This window comes from Primulina huaijiensis, chromosome 12 (assembly GCF_012295235.1).
Source record: "Primulina huaijiensis isolate GDHJ02 chromosome 12, ASM1229523v2, whole genome shotgun sequence".
In the NCBI taxonomy this organism is placed as follows: domain Eukaryota; kingdom Viridiplantae; phylum Streptophyta; class Magnoliopsida; order Lamiales; family Gesneriaceae; genus Primulina; species Primulina huaijiensis.
Genome location: NC_133317.1, coordinates 14540731 through 14547428, shown reverse-complemented (window position 1 = coordinate 14547428; position 6698 = coordinate 14540731). Strand labels below are relative to the sequence as shown.

The 6698-nt window shown below is 40.5% G+C and overlaps 1 pseudogene; it reads left to right on the top strand.

The window, feature by feature from the left end:
- The window catches only part of LOC140989420 (uncharacterized), a 17174-nt pseudogene extending 12278 nt beyond the window's left edge, over positions 1-4896 (top strand).
- Positions 4897-6698: the final 1802 nt, after the last annotated feature.

Sequence of the window (6698 nt, the reverse complement as noted above, 5' to 3'; positions counted from 1 at the left end):
ATTCGATTGCGTTTGTTTCCTTTTTCTCTTAGGGATCAAGCAAGAGGATGGCTCCAATCGCTTCCTTTGGGGAGTATCACTACATGGCAGGAGTTAGCAACCAAGTTTCTTGCTAAATATTTTCCACCTGCAAAGTCTGCACAGTTGAAAATTGAGATAAGCACTTTTAGGCAGACTGACTTTGAGCAATTATACGAGGCATGGGAACGGTATAAGGAGTTGTTAAGTAGGTGTCCAAACCATGGTTTTGAAGATTGGGTACAGATTGAATTGTTTTACAATGGTTTGAATGGACAAACAAGAGGCACTGTCGATGCAGCAGCTGGTGGCACGATATTTGCAACATCACCTGATCAAGCATATGATTTGCTTGAACAGATGACCATTAACAGTTATCAGTCGCCGTCTGAGAGGTCGGGAGTAAAGAAGCAAGCTGGAATTTATGCCATAGATCCTATTACATCACTCATCGCTCAAGTTTCAGCTTTAACAACTCAAATTGCAGCTATGAATAAGGCTAGTACATCAGAGGTTGAAAATGCATCGGTTGTTACTGAAGAACCACATATTCCTGATGAAGCTCATTATATCAACAATAGGAATTTTGGTGGCTACGGTGGATATCGAGGTAACCCTCCCCCTAACACTTCTCATCCTGGCTTGAAAAATCATGAAAATTTTTCTTATGCAAACAATAAGAATGTGTTGAATCCTCCCCCGGGGTTCAATACATCAAAAGGAGAGGGAAAGCCTTCGTTTGAGGATTTGGTAGGTACATTTGTGGCTGAATCTGGGAAGAGGATGGCTAGAACTGAGTCTCGGCTTGATAGCATGGAGACTCACATAGGAAACATGGGTGCTACGATGAAATCTTTGGAGACGCAAATTGGACAGTTGGCTAATGCTTTAAGAGATCAGAACAGGGGTCAATTTCCGAGTAATACGGAAGTTAATCCAAAAGAGCTGTGCAAGACAGTCACTTTGAGGAGCAGAAAAGAATTGGAGGTTCAAAGTCCCAAGAAGATGGTGGAAAGTGAGAAGTCCGTGGAAGATGTTGAGTTTGAGGTTATAACAGAGAAGAAAGTTGAGGACTCTAAGACAAAAGTTGTACAACCTCCTGCATTTAAGCCTACCATTCAATACCCTCAGAGGTTCAAAAAGAAGAGTTTAGATGATCAATTTGCAAAATTCCTTGAAATTTTTAAGAAGATACACATCAATATACCATTTGCTGATGCATTGGAGCAAATGCCCAACTATGCTAAGCTCATTAAAGATGTGATGTCTAAAAAGAAGAAGCTGCAAGAGTTTGAGACTGTGAAGCTTACTGAGGAGTGCAGTGCCATCCTACAAAAGAAACTACCACAAAAATTGAAAGATCCAAGGAGTTTTACTATTCCTTGTTTTATTGGTGGTTCTCATTGTAGTAAAGCTTTATGTGATTTAGGAGCAAGTATTAATTTGATGTCATTTTCTATTTTTAGGAAATTGGAGCTTGGAGAAGTTAAACCAACTACTATCACCCTACAGCTTGTAGACAGAAGTCTTAAGTATCCAAGTGGGATCGTCGAGGATGTATTGGTAAAAGTGGATAAGTTTATTTTTCCTGCAGACTTTGTGATTCTAGATATGGAAGAGGATAATGATGCTTCATTAATCCTTGGGAGACCGTTCCTGGCAACTGGACAGGCATTGATAGATGTGCATAAGGGTGAACTCACCTTGAGAGTTGGTGGAGAAGAAGTCATTTTTAATATCTATCATGCCATGAATGGATCAAATGAGGTAAGTACTTGTAAAAGCATTGATGTTATAAACTCATTTGTATACTTTGACTGTGCAGGAACTAGGGACCCTTTGGAGAGTTGCTTGGTTGGAGCTGCTGAAGCTGTTAGTGAAGACGACTGGGAAGTGAAAGAGCAACTGGTGGCTCTTGAAGTATTTCATAAAGAAAAGAAAACGAATGTGTTGATTGAGGAGTTGAACGTCGACGAGAAAATAGAGGTAATATCACCCTCTCCTGATTTGAAGGAACTGCCAAGCCACCTATGTTATGCATTCTTAGGATAGAAGTCGACATATCCGGTAATCATATCTTCCTCCCTTACTATTGATGAAAAAGATAAATTATTGAGAGTATTGAGGGAATATAAAACTGCCTTGGGATGGTCGATTTCTGATATTAGGGGAATTAGGCCAACTATATGCATGCATAAAATTTTAATGGAGGAGTCATATACTCCTTATGTGGACCATCAGAGGAGATTAAATCCGGCAATGAAAGAAGTAGTGAAAAATGAGGTGCCTAAATTGTTGAATGCTGGTGTGATATATGCTATTTCTGATAGCAGTTGGGTGTCTCCTGTACAAGTACCGAAAAAGGGTGGAATAACTGTGGTTAAAAATGAACATGATGAACTGATATCTACTCGTACTATAACTGGTTGGCGAGTATGTATGGATTATAGAAAATTGAACAATGCCACCCGAAAAGATCATTTTCCATTGCCTTTTATTGATCAAATGCTAGATAGACTTGCTGGTTATTGTCATTATTGCTTCTTAGATGGTTATTCAGGTTATAACCAGATAGCTATAGCACCAGAGGATCAGGAAAAGACTACTTTTACGTGTCCCTATGGCACGTTCGCTTTTAGGAGAATGCCTTTTGGGCTATGCAATGCACAGGCCACTTTTCAGAGGTGTATGATGGCTATATTTGCAGACATGGTGGAGGAAATCATGGATGACTTCTCGGTATTTGGCTCCTCATTTGATCATTGTTTACATAACTTATCCCTTGTGGTGCAGAGATGCCAAGAAAAGAACCTAGTTCTTAATTGGGAAAAATGTCACTTTATGGTCCAAGAGAGCATTGTCCTGGGACATAAAGTATCATCTAAGGGATTAGAGGTGGATAGAGCCAAGGTGGTTGCAATTGAAAAACTTCCTCCACCAAAGAACATCAAAGGAATAAGGAGCTTTCTAGGACATGCGGGGTTTTATCGGAGATTTATTAAAGATTTTTCTAAGATCACTAAACCCTTATGTAATTTACTTGAAAAAGATTCCACATTCATATTTGATGATGATTGTTTGCAGGCTTTCGAGAAAATCAAGAGGGCATTGGTGACAGCACCAATCATGATAGTGCCGGACTGGAAGGAGCCCATTGAGCTTATGTGTGATGCAAGTGACTATGCCGTTGGTGCGGTATTGGGCCAAAGAAGAGAAAGGATGTTTAGGGCAATTTATTATGCAAGCCGTACTATGGATGCTGCGCAGCAAAATTACACCACGACTGAAAAGGAGATGCTTGCTGTAGTATTTGCCTTCGATTAATTCAGGCCATATCTGATCGGCACAAAGGTAATTGTTTTTGCTGACCATGCAGCCATTCGCTACCTATTTGCCAAGAAGGATGCGAAACCACGCTTGATAAGGTGGATACTTCTATTGCAAGAATTTGACTTTGAGATCAAAGATAAGAAGGGAAGAGAGAATCAAGTGGCTGACCACTTGTCAAGACTTGAGCTAGATGTTAGGAAAGAAGAAGGAGTAATACAGGAAACATTTCCGAATGAACAACTCTTCGAGGTAAGTTCAGTACTCCCTTGGTTCGCTGACATTGCGAATTTCTTGTCTTGTGGTATTCTTCCTCCAGATCTGAACCACCATCAGAAAAAGAAGTTCTTCCATGATATCAAATTTTTCTTCTGGGATGAACCTTGTGTGTATAAGAGATGTGCTGACCAAGTGATTAGGAGATGTGTTAACGGTGTCGAAGCACACCAAATTCTTGAGCTATGTCATTCATCCGCATACGGTGGACATTTTGGAGCTACACGAACTGCAGCTAAGGTATTGCAATCAGGTTTTTTCTGGCCGACTTTGTTTAAGGATAGCTATCCCTTAGTGAAATCATGTGATAGGTGCCAAAGGTTAGGAAACATCTCTAGGCGTCACGAATTGCCACTGACAAATATTTTGGAAGTGGAACTTCTTGATGTCTGGGGCATAGATTTCATGGGACCCTTTCCCCCTTCTTTTGGTCAATCTTATATATTATTAGCTGTAGATTATGTTTCGAAATGGGTGGAAGCAATCGCCACAAGTACTAATGATGCTCGTGTTGTAGTTAAGTTTGTGCACAAGAACATCTTCACCAGATTTGGAACACCGAGGGACATCATAACTGACGAAGGTACGCATTTTTGCAATAAAATTTTCACCTCACTTTTGGCTAAATACAGTGTGAAGCACAAAGTGGCACTAGCATATCATCCTCAGTCGAATGGACAAGCTGAAGTATCCAACCGGGAAATTAAGCAAATACTGGAAAAGACTGTCAATACAAACCGGGAGGATTGGGCAATGAAGTTGGATGATGCACTGTGGGCTTATCGGACCGCATTCAAGACGCCTATTGGACTGTCTCCCTATAGGTTGGTTTTTGGTAAAGCCTGTCACTTGCCACTAGAATTGGAGCATCGAGCTTTCTGGGCAGTTAAGAAGTTGAACTTTGACTTGAAAGCATCTGTCGAAGGCAGAAAACTACAGTTAAATGAAATGAATGAGTTCCGCAATGATGCATATGAAAATGCCAAGATTTACAAAGAACAGACCAAGAAGTGGCACGATAAACTCATTGTACAAAGGGAGCTAAAACCAGGACAACAAGTACTATTGTTCAATTCCCGTCTGAAGTTGTTTCCTGGTAAGCTAAAGTCGCGTTGGTCAGGGCCATTTGTTGTGGAAACGGTGTCTCCTTATGGGGCAATTGAGCTAAAATGCAATGATGGGAGGACCTTCAAGGTGAACGGACAGCGAGTCAAGCCATACTATGGGACTGAATTGAGGAATATCGACAATGTCAAGCTGAGCGAACCAAACTGATCAGACTAGTGACAGTCTGGCTGAAGACGTTAAACCAAGCGCTTATTGGGAGGCAACCCAAATTTGTGTTTCTCTATTATATTTCGTTTTCGGTCTTCTTTTTTATTCTTGTTTTATTGTTTTTGATTGTGTATTTTAATAGTATGTTCTTGTATCTTTCCAAAATTTTATGAATTAAAATGGTTTTCTTTTCAGGACTAAAAAAAAATTGGAGAGAAAAAATTTTCTGCCGAAGCAGTACCGCACCCGCAGTCCATGTTGCAGCGCACCCGCGGTTTCTTGGAATTACAAAATAAATTTTTTTGCCGAGAGCACTGCGCACCCGCGGTCTCTACACACCGCGCCCGCGTTAAATTTACAGTAGCAATAGTGCACCTGCGGTAAGTCTTGAGCGCACCCGCGGTCGCTGAACGTCGAAAACTAGTTAAATTCCAGTAGCCTCAGCGCACCCGCGCTACAAAAAGAACCGCACCCGCGGTCGATGAAAATCAAAGGTCACTGAATTGCCGAGAGCACACCGCACCCGCGGTCCTTGAACCCGCACCCGCGGTCGATGTTTTAAAAATCAGATTGGGGCAGAATTTAGACATTACCGAAGAACCCTTCTTCAATTTCTCTCCTCCATTTCGAATTTCATCTTCTCAAAACACACTCCACACTCAAGATTTGTTCTTCCAAGCACAAATTCTCCACTACACAACCAAATAGCTTCACTCATTCCATCAAATATCCCTTTCCTTTCAACAAAATCAACACCAAACCTAGGGTTTCAAAGGGGCTCGAAAATTTCTTCAAGTATTGAATGGAGCTTTGATTTTGTTCCACAAGAAACATTTAAACAATCAAGGTGAGCAAATCAATACTACATTTGCTTTAAATTCGAAATATTTGGTGTTATTGGATATGGAAGAAATTACATTTAGTGGAGTAAATTCTTGAAATTGTGGATTATATTGGTGTGAAAATTGTTGGAGTGTTGTTATTGTGGTAAATAAGTTTGGGGGAGTGAAGAATCATTTAATTTTGTGAATTGATTGAAGGGGAAGTTGTTGAACTCAAGGTGTTTGATAAAATTGCCTCCTAGAAAGAAACAAGCTAAGGGTGCATCATCATCTTCAAAATATGATGAAAACAAATTTTGGAACGAAATAGCTGAGGAAAATTATGGGAGAATTTTGAATAAAAGCATTATAAAAGAGAGGGGATTTAATTTGAGTTTTCCCCGGTCCGAAATTGGTTTAATGCTTACTGCTCGGCATTGGGAGGAGTTTGGCAGGCAGCCACAAGATGCTGTCATTTCATTGGTGAGAGAATTCTATGCTAACCTCAAGGTTAGGCATGAACAATTGAAGGTGTTGGTGCGAGGAAAAATAGTAGCCTTTGATGCACATACAATAAATACTTTATATGGCATCCCTCATATTATGCATGATGATTATGAAGAATACCGGGCTGAGCATGTTGATTATAATCATATTCTTCAAACAATTTGCATAGAAGGAGCTGAGTGGAGAATGAGGGATGAGGTGCATGTCAGCCTAGCCAAGTCTGATCTGAAAACTGTTGCCAAAGATTGGTATCATTTATTTCTGCTAGGATCAAGCCTACCGAACACACCACCACTGTCATCAAGGAGAGAGCTATCCTTACTTTTTGCATTATGACGGGAAGGTCAAATGATTTAGGGCAATTGCTCCAGAATTCGATGCTTGAATATGCAAATGGTAACTCTCCTAGTGGACTCCTCCACCCTTCTTTGATCACAGCATTATGCCAAAATGCGGGAGTGACTTAGGCTGTGA